This window comes from Triturus cristatus, chromosome 9 (assembly GCF_964204655.1).
Source record: "Triturus cristatus chromosome 9, aTriCri1.1, whole genome shotgun sequence".
In the NCBI taxonomy this organism is placed as follows: Eukaryota; Metazoa; Chordata; class Amphibia; order Caudata; family Salamandridae; genus Triturus; species Triturus cristatus.
In genome coordinates this window covers 1,040,291,364-1,040,316,538 of record NC_140592.1, presented here as the reverse complement: position 1 = coordinate 1,040,316,538, position 25,175 = coordinate 1,040,291,364, and the positions used below count along the sequence as shown (strand labels likewise).

The following is a 25,175-nucleotide window of genomic DNA, read 5'->3' as shown; positions in this document are numbered from 1 at the left end:
TATAGCACACAGAGATGGAGGTGACCTAGATGACATGGAAACTGCCCAAAACTTCAGACAGGGGCATTGTGCCTATTTTCATTACAGGGATTTCATTGAGTAGGAAAGTGTTATGGGAAATCCATCTCTGAGAAGTACTCTGGAAATCTTTTTTAGAATTTCTCAACTGTACGCTGACTGTATACTGTTATGTGCAACAAATCCACAGAAGATGCCCGACAAGTGCTTGGTAGAACAATGAATCTTGCCTCCTTCCAAAAACTAAAGGAGCAAATTCAGTAATGCGTCCCATTGGTATCTGGCTTTCCAGTGCAGGGTTGAATGTTTATATTATTTTGGTGTGCAGGGCTACACAAGCACTTCGCCCCTTGAGTCAGTCATGCAGGTTCGTCTCGCAGCTAAAATTCCCTATGTTCCCAGTGGAACAAACGAACACTCTCAACAAGATTTTTGTATGGTGCATATTCAGCAATTAATTTATGTCTCTGCTGTTTGGTGCAGAGCGTAACTGCAGTTTACATATGGGGCAAGTGGTTCATCGAGGGGATGTCGGTGAACATGATCTGGCCCAATGAGTTGGTGTGGTGTGAAATGAGTTGCGGGTTCTTTCAGACAGATTGATGAGGAAACTGGGAGGGTTATTCCGACCTGCTGTCCAAATCTGTGTAAAGTTGATTTATGTTTAAGTTGTCGCCACAGGATGTATCTCAGGAAGGGGGGTGCGGAGATATTACGAGTCTTTTAATCTCACCAGATTCAGCTGTTGAGCATGTCCTCTCACTTGAGGTCTTACCAGACCTCATTCTGCACATTCTTCTTACTGTCTGTAATGTTAATGCAAAATTTGATTTCTTCTGATGCAAACTTTCAAAACCTCCTGATGTTTAAACTTTATCCCTAACCTGATCACGCTTTTTTTTCCCATCCATTTTTTAGGTCTCACCTAGCGGCGTAGCGCATGCCTTGCTCACCTTGGCGAGACCTATAGTCGTCGGTTTGGTGTCCGAAGGGGGACAGGAATGTGCACGCCCATGGTGCCCGGACAGCCCATGTGCACGCTCACGGCGTCTTTCAGACCGCCGATGTGCACGCTTATGGCGCCTCTTCCAGCTAGCGCCTGGACAGCCCATGTGCGCGCTCACGGCGTCTCTTTCAGACACCCTATGCGCACGCTCATGTTAAGTGCGCAATGCGCGGTCCGTCCCCTCCCGTTCTGCGTCCGGTCCGCAGCACATCTTGTTAATTGTTACTTTCCACCCATCGCTTTCTACCGTGTTTTGTACCCATCCCCTCGCTGGAGCGGCAGAAAATAACTTTCACTTTTCGTGTTTGTCTTCTAAGCATTTTGTCGTCTGAGTTGGCGGGAGAAAATTGGATTATCAACCGATCTTGACAACATATTTTATCTTGAGTGCTTTGTTTGTACTCGAAATTACGGAAGATTGAAAAAAATAAGGCATAAAAAACAGCCCCAGAAATCAAGTTACCACACCCACGCCACAGCAGACACGGTTAGAATTTCTTCTACTACATGATTGGAAAGCGGTGCTTTGTCTCTATAGAAAAAGCGCCTGGATACCCTCACGGATGACAAGTAGCGCGCGAATATTGGTACCCAAGATTCAGCATACAAGGCTGTAGCAGGAAAATTGAACGTAAAGCCTCTGGTGGAGGAACTGGGCACAGTGAACATTTCTGTTTTATTTCACGTCATGTAGTGAGCAGTGGCAATCAGTTGTAATAATGCCAACACTTCCCCTATTGCAGACTTTTCCCCACACACACCTTGCAGCATTCTCTGACGTGTAGAATTTTCTTGATTCTACAGCCTCTCCTACATCTTTCACCACCGGTAGGAACTGTGGCAATCAATGACATATGCTGCCACCTTCACATCAAGGCCCTCTCCTAGATGACTACTTAATGTGAGTTTCTGGTTTACAGAAATTGCGCTGAGACTGAAGCGCACTAACTATCTTACCCCTATTTGAGAGACACTTGCGAATGTTGTGCTGTAATTGCTATGTTCATTTTCCCATTATTTCCTTGATGACAATTCATAGTTGCCTTTTCTATGCAGGCATGTCAGAGGTTTTTGCCGAGCTCCGTTCAACAATTTCAGGGGGCCTATCGTAGGTCGAACACCAGTTTATAAGTTCACAAAAAGCATGTCATACAGGAGAAGAGAACACAGGGCAGAATTTGACGCCACTGAGTGGGATTGGCTACCTCGTCGGTCATTAATAAAAAACGGTAGGCTTTTTTTCCAATCTATAAATAAATGTGGCACCACTAGCGCGAGGCCCTGAAAAACTGCAGGCCTGTGGAATAATATTCCCTCTATGCCCCCCTTCCGACAGCCCTGCCTGTATGTCAGTTATACACAAAGACTTATCTCTGTTGGTGCCATCTTGTCTCATTGATACACTCTTTAGTGGCGGTGCCTGTGGCTGGAAGTCTGAAGGGGATACCTGATTTGTAACCCATGCTTTCTAGTTTAATATGAACCATCAGAATCAAGTGGTTCCAAATTAGGCTCAAGACAGCCGGCTCCAATTACAGTTTTCAGGGTAACCACTATATACATGAACTGCATTTGCACTGATACTTATTGTCTGTGGATTGCCTATAATATGCTATGGCTCTGGCCTCACAGGCCTACATTGGATACCAGATCCTAATACATACACTATCCGGGGCTCACAGAGTGACTTCATGGTGATGGCTTTGCTGTGGGCAAAACTTTGGCACAAGTAGATGAAGTCCAATCTTATGCTTCATCAGTCTCCGTTCACGGACAGATATGTGTGTGTCTCTCTGAAGATTAGAGTACCCGCATGACTCGCCGTGGCGAGACCTATAGTCGTCGGTTTGGTGGCCGAAGGGGTACAGGGATGTGCATGCTCACGGCGCCCGGACAGCCCATGTGCACGCTCACGGCGTCTCTTTCAGACAGCCGATGTGCACGCTCATGACGCCTCTTCCAGCTAGCGCCCAGACAGCCCATGTGCACGGCACTGCCACCCCATCTGCTTTTTAATTGATACTTTCCGCCCGTCGCTTTCTGCTATGCTTATGTACCTGTCCCCTTGCTGGAGCTGCACAGAAGAACAGAGCCTCGCACTTTCACCTTTCGTGTTTGTCTTCTGGGTATTCTGTCTCCACATATCTGCTCTCAAGTATAGGTCCAGCACAGTTTTAGCCTTTCCACTCCTAGCTCTAATGTTAAGATTTTCTAATGAGAGAATGTGTTCCTCTTGCCTCTTGGAAAATGAAATAAACAATGTAAAGAAACAGTAATGCTAAAAGAGTTTTCTTTTTTCAAACTCTTATTTTCAAATACTTTTAAGTGACTTAGAAGCCCACAACACCGATTACTTCATCTTTTGTGTTCAGGAAATATCTGAACTACCTTTACTAGTATATACAGTTTAGGCGCAGCAGAGGCAACATCAGTGCAAAGCTTCTTTGCAGCCAGTGTCAGAACAATGTTAAGGCCATTGCAGGTCATATTGAGGCCACCTTTTAGGCCATGTTGAAAGAGTGGGTTCTTGATCAGCACAATTGTTTAGCTGGGTGCAGCAAACTCAGCAGTTGTGGAAAGTGCTTTCACTCTGGTGCTCTCTCAATCCACACCACACAATTCTGCATCACGCCACTAAAATAAACAGCACACCACATATTTAAACTCCATTACATAACACTCCACCACAATACCATATCACATAATTACTCTACATAATACACACTCCCACCCCACATAATTCCTATACACTAAATGCACCAGCATTTCTATCCACAATTTCACTGCACAACATACCACATAATTCCACTACAAACCAAACAAATCCACTTGACTCCAAAACACACAGGTAAAAAACATTCACATTTACAATGCCAATACCTCCAGCTCTAACAAATGCGAGACCTATTGCGTTGCAAATGCTTGTTTTAAGTTGAACAGAAGATAAGGGGATGAACAATAAAACGGTACCCCCATAGCAAAGACCACCCCCTTCATTTGCAGAAATCTATTGCTTGTCAATGCTCTTCCCATATCCTTCTTTCAACCCAACCACTATAGCAGTAACATGGGAATATTATAGTACTTCTTTTGGTGTCAAACTTGATAGTTATATCACTGCAATACCAGACCCACTATAGAAGCAGCACTTTGACATTTACCAGTGAGATGTGATACCTTATTGGAAGAAATCACATTTTTCAGTTCTACATTAAAAAGAACAATGGCCCTCATTCACCACAGTGACATGTATTGTCATCGGTCTCCTTGTCACTAGTATTCCCCAAATTGTACACAAGGTGGGCTCCCCCGGAGCTTTTAAGAGGAGAAAAGTATGCCTTTCTAATAGTAGAGCCTATGCCTTAATAAAAGTTTAAAAAGTAGGGAAAGGAAAACGATTCGAAAGTTTTAGCTCTTCCATATTGCATGACTAGAATTGGAGCACTAAGGGAACTGAATTGAATGTCACATTAGTAAATGTTTACTAGGGAGCTGCATTGCACAATAATAGACTAATAAACTTTGCTGGGGGATTGAGGAGCAGCAGCTAAATTCTTGTGAGTTGCCGCCTCCAAGTAGTAGATTTTATTCATGAAGCAAAAACTCCTGTCCTCGTAGTCCATATGTGCCAGTCACTGGGAAACGTTTTTGGCTTGGCATGGGGTTCATCATTTAGATCAGGGGTCACCAGCCTATTCTGTATTAAGGGCTACTTATGTTCAGTGAAAATCAGCCCGAGCTACATACGTTAGTGATGTGATGGTGACCACCCCATCCAAGATTGTTAGCAATGATCCAATCGCTGCATTAGACACGAATGCCAGCAGTAAAGTAAAAAAGCTCTATCAACTGGGAATGCATCTACATGGGTAATAAATATTAGCCATAGCTGCAATCCCCCTGGCACCAAGGTAATAATTTGAGTAATAAATCTCTCCTAATCAAATGATGTAAATTAATTTTGAGAATTAAACTATTTTCCCCCAAACATCAGCTAATGAGTTTTGAAAACACACACAGGTTTGTCTCCAATACAAGCTTTTTACTTTTGGTATAGAAATAATTCAACCATGCAAACGCTTCTATATTTGTAGGCTGGACTGCACACAGGAGATCTACTTGCAGCTCTCTAGCTAATCGCTGGAGACACCTCGTCCAGATTCTTTGCACGTATTGTTTGTTTGTTGTTGCCATGCGCTTTGCAGTGGGCAAACTTATGGGTTATGTGTCTGCACTTGCAGCCGATTTATAAACTTGCTTAACGGACCCCTCCCCCCCTTTCGTTTTAAATCACGGTTTGTGATGCATTTTTGGAAGTACTTGGACCACGTGTTTGTCCAAAACTAATTGCCTCACCTACATGGGACCTAAATATATTCCCGATGTTTGATATTTATAGACCATGTCAGCCTATGCACCGATGTTTGTTATGGCTTCTGGTGACTAAGACTATCTGTCTGATTCCCATCACTTCTGTATGACACATAAGTGAACTACAGGTGCTCTCTACATAACCTCCCAACGCCTCTTCCAAGATAAATTGGTGCTGCAGACTCAGGCTACTGTCCTGCCAAAGGTGATATCACCCTTCTATGTTGGTCAATTAGTCACCTTGATGACATTTTTCGCTCCTCTGGCTTGGCCCTAGGAGGTTTGAGTTTCTATAGTGACCATATACAATCATATATTGTGTAGATCTGCTCTCTGTGAGGTTCACTGGAACCTAAAAAATTTATATTTTTCTTTTTCCGCAAAATTCAATGGTTTTGCGGGGTGCCCAAAATGGAGCCAAACAATGGCAAAACAGACCAGTACAGGATCTGTAACATTTGTTTGCCAGATTGTCGTGACCCTAGAAGATGTTGTGACTGCAGCACCCTTTCCAGGAGCACCTTGAGAGCATGAGCAGATTCACCTGCATAGCCAAGAGCAGCGGCAAAAAGACAAGATTCCTTTGCTGGCGAGACATCTGAGGGACAAGGAGAGACTGCTCCCTTTACCAGTGACCCCATCTTGTACTCTGCGGACTCCTGCAAGAGGAGATCCAAAAAGAGAAGCCAAGGTTAGAGACGACATTCCTGTTCAACATAGTAGACCTAAACGTCCATACGAGGTACAGCATCTACTTCAATATCTATTCAAATCAGAATACATTAAGGAAGTGGTATCTTGATCAAAGTGAGTTATAAACTTACATTAACAGTCAGTCAGTCAAAAACATTTATTTCGGTATAATACCATAAAAAGACATAAATACATATTTACAATAAAATTAATAGAAGATGAACATTTGCATGTAATACAATCCATCAAGAATTAAGAACCTGTTTTAAAAATTAGATGAACATTTAAAACACAAATGAATACATTATTGAAAAGACAGTGATATCAATGAAGATGTAGACACATAGAACAACATCCCATCCTTAGACAAATCTCATACCTAAAAGCACTTTCGCTACATGCTAAATTCACCTCAGTAAGAGCAGATTATGGTCTATCGATTTTCAATTTTTTACACCTTGAATACCACATGGAAAGGAGGAATCTAGCCATCGCAAACACTATCATGGGGGTAGTATCATATTTGAGGATTCTAAATAGCTCCTGATAATCCCCGAGACCCCTAGACTTGCAGAGTTGGATAATCCATTTTGCTCTTGCCTTGATGTAGAGAGGGCAAAAGAGCACAACATGCAACTCTGTCTCGCAAGTATGAACACACTCTGGACAAAAACTCGTTGGACAGGGCGCGCTGGACCACCTATGGGTTAAAGCCCTCAGAGGAAGAGAACCATGTCTGAACTGGATATATCATTTCTTGGCCAATGGAGGCTGAATAACATCCAAAAAATTCTCAAAATGGGGACTGATCTTGATATCCAAAAAGGTGATAGTAAGCCTACCCAAGGAAGAATTTAGTAATATTTCCATTCGATAGTGCTGAAGAGCCGCACTCAATGATTTCTTGGTCTGTAAAACACAGGACTCCTTTGGTGACGTCCACAGGTCCCCCTTACCTAAGGCATAACACAGGTTTTTAATGTGCATTAGCCATGGGATTTTCCCCATATTCCCTCTTGACAAGAGATCACCAAGGTCCTGCCTATAGCTCACAAGCTCAGGTGTTGACCAAAGACGTCTCCAGTACAGAAGTGGACGATTTGGGGCAGTCTCATCAATAGGAACCAGACCTAAATCCCATCTCAGGGGGGTTATGGGGGTACTCATGGGTAGTTTCAAAAGCCGCCTAATAAAACTGTTCTCAGTTAAAGTTAGAGGGGCAATGCTACAATGGCCCCAGAGCTCTGCACCATATAGCACACCCCCTCTTGCTTGGGATTTATAGATTTCCATTGGGGGGCCCAAGGATTTAGATGGAGTGTTATTAAAAAACCTTCAAAATACCCCCCACAGATTGTGTCCACTTCAAATTGGCCTTCGCCAAATGAGACCCCCATTTCATTTTATCATTAAGAGTTACCCCCAGGTAATCAAATGTAGATACTCGGTCTAGCACTATTCCTTCCATCTGAGGATGAGGACAGTTGGCTGGGCTAGAGCTGAAGACCATAAATTTAGTTTTGGATAGGTTCAGTTCCAGATTCCTTAGTTTACAAAAGGAGCAGAATGCCTCTAATGTACGCTGGATGCCCATAAAAGATTTTGACAATAAAAGCGTGTCATCCGCGAACATTAGGGCAGGTATCTTTCGGCCCGCTAACCTTCGGGAATCCAGATTACTAGCACACAATAAATGATCTATCAACCCATTGATGAAAAGAGAAAATAAAGTTGGAGCCAAAACACACCCCTGCCTCACACCCTTTTCAACCAGGAATGGACCCGAAATCTCCCCGCTTCTCCCGTATCTCACCCTTGCAAATGTTCCATCATGCATACGCTTAAATAGATGGCACAAATAAAGGGGGGGCGCCCATCTCCAATAGTAACGCCCAGAGCTTCTCCCTTTGAACCATGTCAAACACAGACCGAAGGTCCACGAAAATCAAAAATAAATTGCCAGCTCCAATAGAAACCGTCTTCCAATAGACCAACTGTAATCTGAACAGTTGGTCGATAGTGGAAACTTTTGCTCGAAAGCCCGCTTGAAGAGAAGTTAGGATTTGATGTTCCTCCATCCAACTCTGTAATCTTGTTAAGAGCATGCGGGCAAACAGTTTCTATAGAACATCTATCAAACTTAGAGGGCGATAGTTAGCCAGGTCCAGGAAGATTTTTTATGGATGGGTATAATTTCAACTCCTAACCAAGTTTGGGGAATCTCGAGGCCCTGCAAAATAGCATTAAAGTAAACCCAAATGTAAGGAGCCCAGATTTTTTGTTCACTTCGATATAAGTCACCTGGGATCCTATCAAGGCCCGGAGCTTTCCCCAACGATAAACTACTGAGAGCCAGCTCGATTTCCGAAAGGGTACAGGTTCGGCTCTCCGAGTCCACATGTTCCGGATAAGCCATAGCAATAGCATTTGTTTGGGTTGCTAGGTCTATTCCACAGTCAGAATTACTAAGCGAATAGAGGGGCTTAAAGTGCTCTAGCCACACCTCTTCGCTAAGGTTGGGAATAATTGCAGATGGACTTCCTGCCGAACCAGCTCGAACAAAATTCCAAAATACCCACTCGGATTTTGCCTCCTTCATCAGGTTTTTATAGTTATCCCTCGCCACTCTAATGCTTGACTGAGTGAGGGGGGGGCGCTAGAGGGCGCACGGCGAGATGGCCGCCTGCTAAGTCGGCTCCGCTGGTCGGTGTGAGGAAACGGCAGCTATCGGCGACATGCGGCGATCCTAGCGCCCAAAAAACGGGGGCACAGCCCCTTAATCTATGCTGGACTAAGTTTGTGAAGTTTGAGACACTGATGCTGCAGACAGTCACAGAACGCGAAACTCCGGACGATCGTAGCTGGCGGAGGGGCAGACAACATGGCGGCGCTGGAGCAGCAAAGCGGTGAGCGGTGAAACTAACAGGGATCGCCTACGGAGCCGCGGTGAGTCACTGTCGCTGTTCTGGGGAGCTGCTGGCTGGAAGCTGGGGATCTATGGAGCTGCGGCCCTGAACTGGCATCGCGGAGGAGAGGGGTGAACGAAGCTGGCGAAAAGACGCCCTGAATGTAAAATGGCGCCCGCCATGTTAAGAACGGCTGGAGACGGACGGCCCTTAGTGCGCAGCGAACAGAGGCAGTGGATATGCGGTTACTGAAGGCGGCGACTGAGACACGACCTCGCTACACATAACGTCGCACGGAGGAGACCGGCGGTAATCGAGGGGGTAAGGCCGAACAGGGAGCCACAACAGATGCCGGTAGCGTGTTGAACGGGAAGCTGACAAGGGGCGCTACAGGCCTGGCGTAGGGTGAATTGCGCGCCTGGTTCAGGTGACTGGCAAAGGGTGAGCGGTGGCAATCGGGGAGCCCGGAAAGCCATAAGCGCTGAAGGAAGACACCTGCAGACGCAGAACCCAGAGGCGAGCACCACATAAACCACTCACGGAACGGAGGGCGCAGTGGCCGCGACTTGAAGCGTGCGCGGGGGTGCGTGGCGCTATGGGAAAAGCAGACCGAGGCCAGACGAAGCTCCAATTTGATGCGAAAAAAGCGGCGAAAGCGCAAACGGCGTCGTCGGAGGAGACTGCGGAAGTGATACAATCGGCGCCAGTGGGAATGGAGGGTGCCCTCCAGGCCATACAGCAAAGCCTGCAGGATATACATGGAAAACTTGACTCGATCACGCTTCGCGTGGACAATATGGCGGCGAAGCTGGATGGTCACGGGGAACGGCTGGTGGAAGCGGAGACCAGAATATCGGCGGTGGAAGACTAAGCGCACGCCACAACCCAAAAGTGTACGGACATGGAGCGACTGCTGGACGTGATAAAAAACAAAGCGGAGGACTTGGAAGCGAGGTCCCGTCGCAACAACGTACGAATAGCGGGAGTTCCGGAGTCCACGAACATAACCAAAATGGAAACCTATGTGGAGGAATTGATAAAAACTGTATGTGGAGAGGAATCCCTGTCACCTATCTTCCTAGTCGAACGCGCGCACAGAACCCTGGCACCACGACCGAAGCCGGGACTGCCTCCGAGACCTATAGTGGCGCGGATCATGAACTACCGAGATCGCGACACTGTCCTCCGTATAGCCCGAGAAAAACGCAAGATCAGCTATCAGGGAAACGAGCTGGAGTTCTACCCGGACTTTACAATAACGGTGCAGATGGCACGCAAGGAGTTCAACCCGATAAAAAAGAAACTCAGGGAGTTGCAAATTGACTATGCTATGTTATACCCGGCGCGGTTGAAGGTCACCTGCGACGGGAAAACGCTGCTGCTACAGACGCCGAGGGAAGCACAGGACTTCATCAAAAGGACTATCAATCGGCGAAAGGAACAACGTCGAGCGGAACCCACAATAGACTCGAACTGAGGACTACTACATGGATAAGTGTGCTGGTTGCCACAATGGGTGATAACGGTAGAGGCTGTGCTGGGGATGAAACATGGTGAACTACATGCTGTCGGCTGACTCATATATCTTTTGAGGGGTGGGTGTAGACCGGACAGCATACTGCAAGGGAGAGCGAAAGGGAGTGGTAAGAGGCAGACACTGCTGCTTGATCTCTTGTACACAGGCTCCCTGACGCGAGCACCGAAAAGTAAGGCATGGCGGACGTGAGTACAGGAGCTCTGTGGGGAAAGGTGGGCCGGAGTGAATACTTGTCGTATGCGATATGGATTACCTGATAGCACCATAAATGTTCGGATACATAACTGTTATGTTAGAAGTTGAGAGATGTGCTGGGATTTGGCATGTATAGAGATTATATCACTGACCACATCCATTAGGTTGGATGGAAAAGTGCGCTCTTGGTGGATCCCCCGCGCGGGAGTTCCCCAAATCAAGTTGGGTTGTACTGTTACGGGATAATGGGAAATGTCTTTGGCAGAGTTGGGTTGCTAAAGTGGGTGGGGGAGGCGGAGGGGACATTGGGGTTTGTTTCTTAGGTTTTGGTACGATGATCGCAACAACAATCTGAAGGGTGATGATATGACACGAGGTGTAGGCAGGGTCCGTGAGGTTGACTGCGGTGGGGGTGACGACTGCATAGAGATTGCACCAGTATGGACTGAATGGGGGTATGATGGAGAGTAAAGCACTACGAGATACTAGATTATCTTTACTGACGTGGAATGTACGGGGGCTGAACAACCCCAAGAAAATAAGGCAGGTGTTGGCATATTTAGATCGACATAACATTGATATTGCAATGCTGCAGGAAACACATCTGACACCGAAGGCCCCTATGCGAGTGGGTAGTAGATGGGCGGAGACGGTGCAATACTCATCATACTCTTCCTATTCCCGAGGAGTCATGATACTGATCAAGAAAGGGGTGCAGTTTGAGGTGGAGTCCACACATAAAGATGAGATGGGGCGCTTGGTACTAGTGGTGGGACGGCTACGGGGTCAGCAGGTGGCATTAGTGAATACTTATGGACCAAATATTGATGATCCTGACTTCTATGATGAGGTGTGGACGCGATTGGGGGAATTGCCTGACATACCACTGATATGGGGGGGAGATTTCAATATAGCGTTGCAGGACGGTTGGGACAGATCGAGTAACGCCACTGAACCGCATACAAGGGCTAGGAGAAAATTGCGGGCCATAATGGAGGATAGGGGGCTGGTGGACGTCTGGAGAGCAAGAAATCGGGAGAGTAGAGAGGCGACACATACGACAGCGATTAGTAGTAGCTGGTCCAGGATAGATTATTGGTTGGGAAACGAGGCGGTGCTCCTGTGGACGAGATCCATCTGCCACTTGCCCAGGACACTTTCGGATCACCATTGAGATACCGAATTACTCACCCCCCCCATTTAGTTGGAGATTTAATGCAAGAGCACTCACTGACCCTTTGTACGAAGACGCAATAAGTAAGGCTGTGACGGAATACTTTGAATTAAATGCGCCAACCACAGAAGACCCCGGGTTGCTGTGGGAGGCGTTTAAGGCCACCATTAGGGGGATCTGCATTGGAACGAGTGCGGGCATACTGAAGGATATTCGCCAACAATTGGCGTCATGTGAGCAGAAAATTAATGTGCTAGAGAGAGAATATGAATGTACCCAAAACACGACATTACTGGCTGATATCAGAAGCCACATAACTACATACCAAACGCTAGCAGACGATGAGTTAAAATATATATCGAAGCGACACGTGGCCAGGAATTACGGCGAGGGTGGCAGGCCGGGTAGAGCGTTGGCGGCCAAAATATGCGCGGGGAAAGTGCCACAGGTGGTACATGGGGTACGAGATGAGCATGGAGACATGAAATATGGGGCACAAGACATTTTGAGGGAATTTAGAGCCACATATGGTAAGCTATACGAGTCACGGCAGACAGCGACGGAGGAGGAGACAGGGAACTATCTGGAGGAGGTAGCGATAGCCTGGCTATCAGATGACCATAGAGAATATTTGGCGGCACCTATTACAGTAGAGGAGGTGAAGGAGGTGATAAAAACTCTCCCCAATGGGAAGTCACCGGGCCCTGACGGGTTCACGGGGGAATTTTACAAGGCATTCATTGATCAAATAGCTCCACATCTGGTGGAAATGTACGGAACTGCCCATGACCAGATGCGATTGCCGCCAACGCTCCGTGAAGCGCTTATTATTGCCCTTTTGAAGCCAAAAAAGGGCCCTGAACACTGCGAATCGTACAGGCCACTCTCCCTCATTAATGTGGACGTCAAGATTCTGGCCAAACTGTTGGCGAAACGGCTACAGCCGCTGATGACCCGATTGATTCTACCGGATCAGTCGGGATTTATCCCCACCAGATCAACTACGCACAATACACGTACCCTCTTTGCACTATCACACTATTTGCAACCAACGACCAAGGCGGCTGCGGTCCTACTGGACGCGGCCAAAGCATTTGATTCCCTGGAATGGCCGTATTTGAGCAAGGTGATGCGGCGGATGGGATTTCCGCTGCGCTTTTTGCAATGGATACAGCTACTATACACAGCTCCGGTGGCTCGAGTGAGAGTGAATGGATATGTGTCAGACCCGATACATATATGCAGGGGGACGAGACAGGGCTGCCCACTGTCCCCATTGCTATTCGCACTGGCGATGGAACCGTTAGCTTGTAGAATACGACAGAAGCATCACTACTCGGCGTTGCAGTTCCCACAGCGCCCACTCCACATATCGCTATATGCGGACGATATGCTCCTATATGTGAGAGATCCAGAAGTGCATTTAAATGCACTGCTGAGGGAGTATGTGCGATTTGCGCAGACGTCCGGGATTAGCATTAATTGGGAGAAATCGATTATTGTTCCGCTATCGGACACTACTCGGCCGCATCAACTGGACTACCCAATAGAATGGCAATCTGACCCGGTGCGATTTTTGGGAGTGTGGTATCATAGGGATCCAGAGGAGGTGATCCGGGCGAACTATGGTAGAGTGGTGGGAACGCTGGAGGGGAAAATAGAGGGCTGGATACAACTCCCCCTTTCGTTAGCGGATAGGCTGGCCATCGTCAAGATGGTTGTATTACCCAAACTGCTGTATCTATTCAATAATATACCGATACCACCACCAACTGAAGTGTTTCGTAGAATCACAGCGATGGTATTACGATTGATTTGGGCGGGCAAACATGCTAGGATTGAACTGAGGACGCTAACGTTACCATATGCGAAAGGTGGGTTTAAAGTGCCGGATTTTCTGTTATATTATTTATGCGCACAGGCGCAGTTTGCACACTATTGGTATCATCCTGTGCCGTTCCTGACACACACAGCGGTGGAGGAGGGCGATGCAGCTCCTGTTCCGCTGAAGGCAATACTCCCACATAAGCGAGCACCGCTGCATAAGCGTGACATCAACACAATAGATACGACGAATAAAGCATGGCAGGCAATGGGGAGGAAAGCGGGTAAACTACCTCTGTATGCGCCGGATTTGCCCCTTTTACACCATCCAGCATTGTCGGTGACCCAGGAGGAGGTAGGGATGGGACTGTTAAGACGGGTAGGACTGACCACAATGGGGGATCTGTTCCTTAATGGGACGTATCAGGAACTAAGCGATCTTACCTATGTTAGTAATCAAACACTAATGTTTAGATTTACATATTACAGACTGCAAAAAGCCATGAGGGTGCTCTACCCTTCTTTCCCTGAGGAGCCGCCACAAATGCAAGCATTGCAATTGGTGTTGACCACGCCATCTGCCACAAAACTGGTGTCGAGACTTTATAGTAAGTTGCAAGAAGATATTGCGTACACTACGCAGGCATCATTGGACAAATGGAACAGTGCGTTAGAGGACAACTTGACACTGGAGGAATGGGGGGTGACCTGTTCATTAACTGAAATGCTGACACCTAATGGAAATTTAAGAATGCTACATTACAAATATTTGCACCAGACCTATTACACACCGGCTAGGCTTTGCAAGTATGGTTTAAGGGAGGACTCGCGCTGCCGCAGGTGTGGGGAGGAGGGGGCGGACTTCTGCCATCTGGCCTGGAGGTGCGCAGGGGTGGCGGATTATTGGGTAAAAGTGACGGACATGTTGGGAGAAATGATGGGAACGAAATTGGGTTGTTCGGAAAAGATTTGTTTGCTGGGGATAGTGCCTGGTCTGAGAGCTATGAAACGTAAATTTGCTGTGATTGCGCTTCTGATGGCCAAACGGCGTGTATCGCTCTGCTGGAACAGTAGGATTGCTCCATCTATTCAGCTATGGCTCAAAGATCTAACTTACTGTAAGGACACACTCAAAACTTATGAGGAAGAGCTTCCAGGAGGGTCGAGACCACGTGATTACTGGATGTACCTAATTGACTATTTACAAATGCATCAAAATGAGTGATAATGTTGGAAGACGGAGGGAGGGGATGGCTGCTTAATACCATAAAGATACTACCTGAGGGGAGCTGGGGAGGTCCTAGAGACCGAATGATATTGTACCACGACCTAATTGTTTTGGTTTTGTATGTTGAAATGTTGATTGCATTTCCAAAAAGTGATTAAAAAAAAAAAAAATGCTTGAATGAGTGCCCAACTTTACTTCCTTAATCAAAGCACTCTTAGCCAACCTACAACTTTTGTTATACCAGTGATTGTTCTTGATTATCCTAGGCCTCTGTGTGGTAGTACTATAAAAATAACCGGCCATGGAGCTAAGGAGTTTATTGTGAATGGACTGCATGCCCAGGACATAATGCTGGGATGAATCTCCATTAAGACTCAAGAGGTGGGAGACCTCTGCTAGAGAACAGGCAACATGGCGGTATAATTCCGCCAACTTAGCCTCTTCAGTCTCAATTTTTGCCCACCTAATGCGTCTGCCACCTGCTGCTAGAACCAAATTCACACTGCTCGTTGTTACTAAACCCCTAGAAACACTACGACCACCGATATCTGCTAGTTCTAGTGTCAGTAAATTGTGATCACTGTCAACCCTAGGGCTGACAGAGAAAGCTCCCAGATAGCCCCAAAAATCCACATTCACCAGAATATAATCAATTGTTGAACAATTCCCAGGTCTATTAAAAGTATGTGAACCCGGGACATCGGGAAGGAGTCTGCCATTACAGGCCCTAAGAGAATGTAAAATAACTAACTTATGAATCTCAAGGGCCAAAGGCAATAAATGTTTTTGCGGGTACATAATACAGTCTGGGATTGTACAATTTGCGTCCTCATCCGAGGTCACTGAAGGTATCCCAAGAAGGGGTTCAAAATGACAATTAAGATCTGCTCCTATAATTTTGTGAGACGTTAGGGGAAGAGAATGTAAAAGAGCATCTAAGGCACCCAAAATCGATAAGCCCAACTGGAGGGGATAAGGACGTAAGTAGACATTAAGTACTACCAACGAATAGCCAGCAGAGAAGTTAAGTACTAAGCATAAAATATCTGGGCACTGAGTATCAATGGTCTTAACTGAACAACCAAGATGAGAAGCAACCCAGATGGCTAACCCCCCCCGAAGGTCTTCCCCCTGACTCCTTGGACCGCTGGTGAATGGAAAGACGCATAACCTACCCTCACTGGGATAGACCGTAGCCATGTTTCCTGAAACAAACATATGTCATAACTATCCATAAGCTCTCCCCACTCTGGAATGGGGAGTTTGGACCCCAGTCCAGCCACGTTCCAAGACCCTACTAAGGATCTACGTGTCGCTGCTTGAGAGGAACAGTCATCCAAAGGAGCACACGCAACAGAGGAGGGAGATGCTACTGGGTCTAGAATACCGGACTCTATTATCCCTCGTGCTGGGCTGTTACTTTGGGAGGATAGGGCAATAACTATTGCTCCTAACCCAGTTCCATATACCAAATTGTGAGGGGCCGCCTCCGTACTACAGCCATCCATTACCTGACCCCCTTTCACATTCATAGCCCTTCCGTCAACGTGCCTCAATGGTGGTGGTCAATCCACAGAACTAAGTGCATTAAATGAATTGGCGACCGGAATATTATAGTCATATTCCTGGCTGTCTTGATGGGAATAGGATAGATCCGAGGGCCTTGGAATACGGGGATGCATATAAAAATACCCCAGATGACAGGTATTGATAGAGCCTACTTTAGTCAACCCTCCATGATCCAATATATGACCAACTACTCTTGGATCCCTGAAGTTAATTATAACACAATCCCCGCGACTATCTTTAGGTCTGGTCCCCAACCAACAAACTCTCCGCACAAACAAAATCTCCCCCAAACCTACTCCATTCAGAGGTCTATGGTTACTTAGCCAATAGATAACTTTATTTTTTAATTCATAGTAGGATTCCCCCCTATCACTGGGCAATGGAGGTACTCACGTAAGCACCACCACGTAAGACGAAGCTTCGGGGGGTAACTGCGGATAGGAAGGAGATTTAGTCAGGCCATTTTTACCAAAATTCACAAGCTGGTTAGGTTGAAGCCTACCCGCCCCCAGACCCCGTGTACCGAGAGCCTTTGGGATAGAAGGTTGTTCGCAGGGGGCCAGACCAGTAACAACTCGGGGCAGGTTAACACAGGTAGATGGACCGGGAGCATTTGTGGGTTGAGTTGACCTAAACGAGGGCAGCTGGACTGGGTCCTGTATAGTAGGTTGTTGAGAAATACAAGAAACCCGCGGGGTGACTTTACTTTTCATGTCAGATGCTCCCAAACCCCCCAAGCTACCAAGATCTTGTAGAGCAGGATTTAGCTGGGTTTTCCCTACACCTTTATTATTAATCCGTGATAATAGTCTGTCGATCCTGGTCGACAGAGATTTAAAATGGGCATTTAAAGTCTGCTCTATGTGTTCCTGTAAATCAATTATTAAATGGGTAACCCACACAGGCGGGCCCGAGGTTACTGGATGGGGAACAGTGTCCGGATGACCAGGAATAGATAAAGAAGGCGTTGTAATTTTAACATTTTTTTTGGCGAGCTTCTTTTTCTTAGCCCGTGCTCGCGGTTTATGTGCCACTGGAGATACCATGGAGGATTTAAGCAGAGCAGCCTCTACTGGCGCGTTCTCATCAAGTGGAATCTGGGCACATGGTAAATGTGTAAAAGAAGGCAACATAAACGACATAGCATCCGCCTCATCCTGAGTTACTATGTCTACAGAACAATCGTCTAAAGGCGGTGCAGGGGGATTGGCAGGGGTGATTGACAGCCTCCTCTCAGTGTTTTCAATAGCTGATGCCACCACCCCAATGGTTTTCTGGAGCATTTTGTCAAAGGCTCGGGAGGGGCGGGTTTGAAGTTGCTAATTGCCTAGTCATTGGGCGTGCGATGATGGGCTTACAATGTTTCCCCATAATTTATTCACAAGGAGCGTAAGCACAAAATCTCCCTTGTGAATATCACAACTAGTTACCAATAAAACAAATATTTAAAATTAAACAATAACAGTAAAAATACGATTTGACTGACTAGATCGAAAACTACAAAAACACATATATTTACCACATAAGTGGATAAATCAAAGTCCAACAAACCCCCGGACACTGTTTAGGTGGGTGTCCCAGCCCAGCCTCCTCCAGCCTCGGACAGCCCGCCCTTTGCCCGGGCATCGCCCTGCACGACCCACGCGCGATCCCGCGACACGGAGCCTGTTGGGGATTTGTAGCGCCTCCGGGCGCGGGAACAGCGGTGCAGGAGTGCGAAGCAGGCTGGGAGTTGTAGTCTCCCTCCACTTGGCGGCCGCAGGGTGACCTGTTGCGGCGGCGGGAGGGCGAGCAGTGATGGCGGCAACACGCGGGTAGGTTCCTCCCAGGACAGCGCAGCACCCGCTCCACCTAGCCTGTTGGGGATTTGTAGCGCCTCCGGGCGCGGGAACAGCGGTGCAGGAGAGCGAAGCAGGCTGGGAGTTATAGTCTCCCTCCACTCGGCGGCCGCTGGGTGACCTGTTGCGGCGGCGGGAGGGAGAGCAGTGATGGCGGCAACACGCGGGTAAGTTCCTCCCAGGACAGTCCAACTGTGGTGCTGTCGTTTACAATATAATCGTGCCTATAAAGAGAGCGGCTGCAACCGCATTAAAGCAAATGTTTAACGGCACCAGCCGCTGTAGGAAAAGACTTGCAGCTTCACCCGCGTTAAAGCAAATATTTAGCGGCTCCAGCCGCTGTTGGTACACACTCGCGGCTTCCACCGCAGTAAAGCAAATGTTTAGCGGCTCCAGCCGCTGATGGAAGACACTCGCGGCTCCTGCCGCTTGAAGAAGCTGATTGTGGCTCCGGCCGCAGCTGAAAGCGAACTCGCGGCTCCTGCTGCTTAAAGAGACGGATAGCCAGGTGTTTAGCACATAGCGACTGGTGAGAGCAAAACTGCGTTGGTCGACGAACCCAACGACCGATAGTATGTACAGCTGTTTTCCCACTTCGAAGTTCCCCTCATCTAAATCAGTTCATAGCCTTAACTGTAATAACAACAGAGGGAGCTGCTTGGCAAAGCACGGACAGAGAGCGTGTGCTTCCTGTCGGAGGGCCATGTGCGTCTCTCAGTTCCTCACAGGTACGGCAGCTCGCCCCCTCCCGGTGCACGTCTTGTCAACGCCTGCTGCCAGTGTATCGCCTACACCTGTATTTTGACGCCCAGTGTTGTAGGAAAGTGCCCCTTTTTTTTGCATGGTCACCCTCTAACATTTTGCCTTGTATCCAGTACACTTTCAGTGCGCCCTGGATCCCTGGCAATTAGGTTCCCAGGGCCTGTGTTCTTTCCCAAAACTGTACCATTGCTCACACAATTGACACCCCACTGGCCCACTTATAAGTCCCTTGTAACAGGTACCAAGCGTTTTGTGACCATTGTATTGTGCCAGCCTAAAGGACCCTACACTTAACACATACACACTGCCATTGCAGGCTATGTGTTGTGGCGTGGCTAAACTAAGAGTCGACATAGCCCACCCTACCTTCCTGGGTGCCATGCCTACACCCCACTTCCTCTGGCATAGGTATGTCACCCCTGTGGCATTCCTTAAAGCCCTAAGGCAGGGTGCACTATACCACAGGTGAGGGCATAGCTGCATGAGCAATAGTCCCCTACAGTGTCTGAATCCGTTCTTGGACACTAAATGTAGTGAAGCCATTTTGAATACATGGGATGGGAGTTCAACACAAACTCCACAGCTCCATAATGGCTTCACTGAAGGCTGGGAGGTTTGGTATCAAACGTCTTAGCATAATAAACCCACACTGATGCCAGTGATGGATTTCTTATAAAATGCACTCGGAGAACATCTTCGAGATGCCCCCTGAAAAACAACCAACTTCTAGCGTATTGGCTGACCGGTCCGTGCCAGCTAGCCACCACCAGACCGGTTTCCAACCCCATAGAGTAAGAGAGCCTTTGTGCTCTCGAAGGTCAGAAACCAAGCCTGCTCTGGATGGAGGTGCTTCCCACCTCCCCCTAGCAGTAACAGCAGCTCTTGGAGGTGAACCTCAAAGGCTCTCCTATTGTGTTAGGCTGATTTGGACAGCTCCAGCCTAGTGGAGATGCCCGCCCCTCTTTTTGGCGGCAGGACAGGTGGAAAATTGTTGAGTAGGAGTGTCACCCTGAGCCAGGCACACCTCTAGGGTGACCAGGACCTCCCTTGAGAATACTCCATCTTGGTTTTGGAGAATTAGCCGAATAGGGATGTGCCCCTTTCCCCAAAGGCAGGGGACACCCAAAGGGGTCAGCAATTGGTTACTGCCCCTCAACCTCAGTATCGCCCTTAATCATAGTATTTAAGGGCTCCCCTGAACCTTGTTTCTCAAATTTGATGACCTATGAAGACTGACCGAAGAGCCATGCAGCAGTGGAGAAGACAACCGACTTGATCCCAGCCCTACCAGCCTGTCTCCTCCTCCATTGACCCTGCTCCAAGAAACCGGTGTGTCCTGCAGCCAGCAACCTCCAAGACCCCCAGCGACCTGAGCTGCTTTCAACAAAGACTCTTTTCTCCCATGGACACTGGATTTGTCCAGCAAGAATAAACCCCTAGGACTGCGGATCTGTGACCCTTGCACCACTATGCATCACTATGCACCAGTCTCCCATGGCCTGAGTCCAGATGTTCCACTGATCCAGTGACTTCTCCCCGGCGTACCTGACCTGGAATCCAGCGTTGGACGGCCTCTTCTGAACATCTTCACGATGCCCGCAGCCTCAACCTGAAGAGTCCCCCCCCCCCCCCCCCCCCCCCCCCCCCCCCCGACTGTGACCAGATCCGATGAGAGAAACCTGACACACAAAGACACCCCTGCACCCATAGCCCCCAGGACTAGGAGTGGCCAACCGACAGTCCCGGCATCCCCCCACTATCCAACTCACCTCACAAGTCTTGGCAGAGCCTGCAGCCTGTGTCTCCAACCAAGGATCTCTATTGTGTTCCACAGGGTACCCAATGCCTTCCTTTGCATCCGGCCACCCCTGTGCGGCTGGTGGTGCAGCTAATGTGCTACTTGCTGACCTCAACCCCCAGGGTTTGTGTCTCTGAATCGCGGGTACTTACCTGCCACCGATGCCTCTTCGGGGTACCCAGCTCCCCATAGGCTAACATTGGGCCCAGTGAACTCTGCACCCGACCGCCGTGCCGCTGGTGGTGCAGTACCTACCTTGGTCCGACCCTTGCCCAGTGTTGGTCAAACCCTCCGAAGACTACTGAACTTGTCAGTCGAGTGCTTACCTCAAATTACTTACCTGTCTTTCCTTCCATAGGATTGCATTGGTTTTCTCTGTATTGCAATAAGTGTTGATTGAGCCCTCAGGGACTCGCCTGTTAGAGGGGTCCTCTGGGTCATTCGGTGGTTCCGCAGGGGCTGCTACCAGGGCGGGGTGTCAGGGCATGGAGGAGCCAGTCTTGTGATTTGAGTCTCCTGGAGAGTCGTCGTCCTCTGCCTCAAGTCCTTGCGGGGGAGATAATCGGCCATATCCAACAGGCCGAGCCAGGAAATCCTTGATTAGGCACTTGAAGGCCCCTAAATCTCTTCCAGAGTCACTCTTGCATTGGGGGCATGCTTCATGGGAGGGGTGGCCTTCTCCATAATGGGGCGCTCAAATACCCATGGCCGCAGCCACCGCCTGGTGGATGGTGGTATCTACAGCCTCACACAACTAATCCTCTAGAGGGAGGACTTACAGGGACTCTTCCACTGTATTCTCATCCTCCATTTTGGTGTAAAAATATAGTATCAAATGGGCAAAAACCACAGTGCAGAGTCTTGGAGCCAGCATTTTACCACACTCCACAAATTAATTATGTTTAGCAGCCTGGGGCTTGAGATCATCAACTAAATAGATAATATTTTGTTCGTGGCTAGGGTGACCACCCGTCCGTAAATTTAATGGACTCTCCGTAATTTGGGCCTCTTGTCCGTTGTCTGTTAAGAATTCTTTCACGGACTCCTTTTGTCTGTAATTTCGGACTTTAGAGCAGGCTACCCCATGCAGGCTACCCCATGCAAGCAGTCTGAGAGTCCTGTAACTCTCTCTGCCGGGGCCAGATCAGTGGCCTGCGACAGCCCCTCCCCAACCTGGCACAGGCTGCTATCATCCCATTATTATTCTGTATGTCGGCCTAATTATCAAATACAGAATGATAGTGGTTCTGTGGCCGCATTAGCTGGGCCTTCTCCTGCCAGAGCCGAGGCCATGGCAAACTGTTTTTGTTTATGGGCTCCTGTCACCTCACCAGGGGCCAAGCTCTGGGGTGGGTGGAGGTTTCATTTTGGCACATGTTACCCAGGTGCATCCAATATGCAAACACAGGTATTTAAATTTCACTAAGGCACACAACCGATGCAGTGCAAGGTTCTCTCAACCTAATATAAACTTATTTTGACTTGTGCTTGTTGCCTGTTTACTTATGTAATATTGCGCAACCTCCTCTGATATGTCTGTAAAATGTACCTTTTGTCCTAAATTCTGACCTTCTCTCCTGAATTTTTGTCCTGAAATTTGACCCTTTGTCTTGAATTTTTACACTCACTGTCCTGAATTTGCACCCATGCCAGTTGGTCACCCTAGAAGTGGCTCACAGCACGTATACAAAAACAAACAACAAGGCACAATAAATTAACAGCCCATGTACCAGAAAAAACATTTCTAAGCAGTAAATCACTCAAAAGTGACAAGAAAAAAAGTGTCCTTAACTGCTGGAAGCAGGAAAAGAAAGAGGAAGTTATCCAGAGGGAGCCCACCTTTGTGGACATTATGGACTGTTTATTGGTGGATTGTGTTTTGAACCTTTATTTACCAGGTGCATCATGGGAAAGATAGTTTTGAGCTGTTTAGTTGAAAGCTGCCCGAAAGGTAATAAAGAAAGTAGAGCATAATCCTCACCTCAGGTCCTGACATAGAATAGGTACAGCTTCGGCGCGAGACCCCGGTAGGGGGCCCATGCTAGGTGAGGACACGCATGCTGCAGAAGTGGCCAAGCTAGAGTTCAGTGCAGCTTGCAGCCTCGTGCCTCTCTAGACTCACCTTCTGCTCTCCTGCCTTCCTGCGCTCCTCTACAACACGCACAAGCAGCTCTGCACTGCTGCAAATCAGTACACTAGCTGGGGCCCACCCCCGCTTCCCATTGGGAGGGAGCCTACCTTAGGGCTAACTGCTGCATGTCATCTATCAAGCTACAAGGCTACCAGGCACAAACAAAGCATCCCCGCTGGGCTCAGGTCACAGTGCTGTCTGCCCAATCCTGCTGTAAGGGGAGACGACCTGTAAAATATAGCTCAACCCGCAGTTTCACTCCAGCTAAATGGAGAAATGCAACATGGTGGGTACAAGGCTACTAGCAATACTGAAGTAAAAGACCCTGGGGCAAATGCGCACCTGTTTAGTCTGAAGAAGGTATCAGTCAGCACCGCCTCTGCACCTGTGCAACCACCCCAAAGCCCATCGCAATTGCTCCCAGTTACAGCAATGCACTCATGCATTTGATCCCCCAGAAAGGTCATAGCCAGCTCTGCCCTTGTGCTTTCTCAATCATCTCTAATTACCAACCAACTGAACTGGCTCCAGCAGCTCAAACATGGCAAGTAAATGGACCCGAAAACGACTAAGGAAACATAACAAGCTATATAAGACATCTACTCTAGTAAGCCAAAGGTCGGTCTATCCAATGCTGACTAAACATCAATAAAGAAAGACTACCCCTTTCCCTAAACCAACAGTCCCGGTCGCAGAATTGAAACCAAATGCTTGTGCCTCGGAGGAGTTCTGATTAATATACCGCTCACGATCCTCCCAAGGCAGCACTGTTCCAGAGCTTGATACTGTTTAGGGGAAACCCACCCCCCAAATGAAGACAGTCATCGGGTGTCATTGATATCATCAGGATTTTCTGAACTTAAACGTACAATCTGTCATCTCTAGCAGTAAACAACCTATTATGAAGTATTCCACCAGACCTGGCTCTAATGAAGGAGCGCAGATTCACCCACCCGTAAGTGGCCCCCAGGCTATCAGCTGCCAGAAAGGTAATCCTCAACATCACTCCTTTTCTGCAAACCCTAACATCTGGGGGGGGGTCTCCAAACCTGTCCGTCTGAATCTCCTGAGAGCCATAAGCTGATCCTGACACCCGAGTATCAAACAAGGGTGCCGCATGATATTTTAAACCGGGGAAACCTCATCCTGCCATTTCAATTAATTCCTGAATTGAAACTCATGAAATCACAAAGCAGATAAAAATATGTTAATGGAACATTCTCTGTCTCGCACAAAAACTTGAAGATAACTCTGGAGAACCATGGTTACAGGTATATAACTTGTTTCTTTCCTGGTCTGAAGGCAATCCTGTCTCTGTGGTTACCCTCAAGCATGCTGCATTGCAGTGCGGACCCATTTTTAGGTTGCGCCTGGCCAGCACATGTGCTGCTCTGCGAGGCATGCTGTATTCAGGTAGGGACTTGAAGCTCCCCCTGCTCTCTGCCCACATTTTTCATTGGCTTTTGTCATTGTCCTCTGTAAACTGTGGCTGTTCATTGGTCAGTAGCCTTAGTAGACCCTCCTTAGTAACGCCTTGTTTCATTTTGTAACCTCCCATGGCGACACCCCTTGTTACGTTTGTTCTGTAGTAGGGGATCTCTGTGTATAGTCATAATCTAGTGAATAGTCCCGCCCATGTGCGTGGACCCCGGAGCAATAAAAAATAATCTCTAAAAGGTGACAAATCATGCAGACCTGCATACACCTTTAAGAGAGAATTTAATTTAAAGACAGATACTGCAGCCTATACCCACAGGCTACACTGTCCAGTACTTCAACTAGAATTCCACCAATATCCACAAACAGCACTGCCTGTCTAGTTTTTCTCCACATAGGAAAAAACCCTGCCTCTACCAGCAAAAACCTCTGGAATGATAGAGAGGAAGGAGTGGACAGACAAGCCCCATAGGCTGCCATTATGTGGCTTGGAACAGGATACTGTGCCTTTAAGAAAACTTTCCAGTTTTCCAGAACTTTCCCCAGTATCCCAGAATGCCCAGCAGGTCCCATTTACTTTCAGTTCTTTTTTCCGGCTCCTGCTAGCAGGACCCTGGAGCATTGAGCTCTCCCTTTTTCAAGGTTTTCATTGAGATTTTGGCAATTTTTGTCACTTTTTCTTGTGTCT

At 47.7% G+C, this 25,175-nt stretch overlaps 1 protein-coding gene across 1 annotated transcript in view; it reads left to right on the top strand.

Annotated features, from left to right (window-relative positions):
- KNL1 (kinetochore scaffold 1) overlaps window positions 1-25,175 on the top strand; it is a 598,022-nt gene that overhangs the window by 306,960 nt on the left and 265,887 nt on the right. The gene's annotated exons all lie outside the window — the stretch shown is intronic.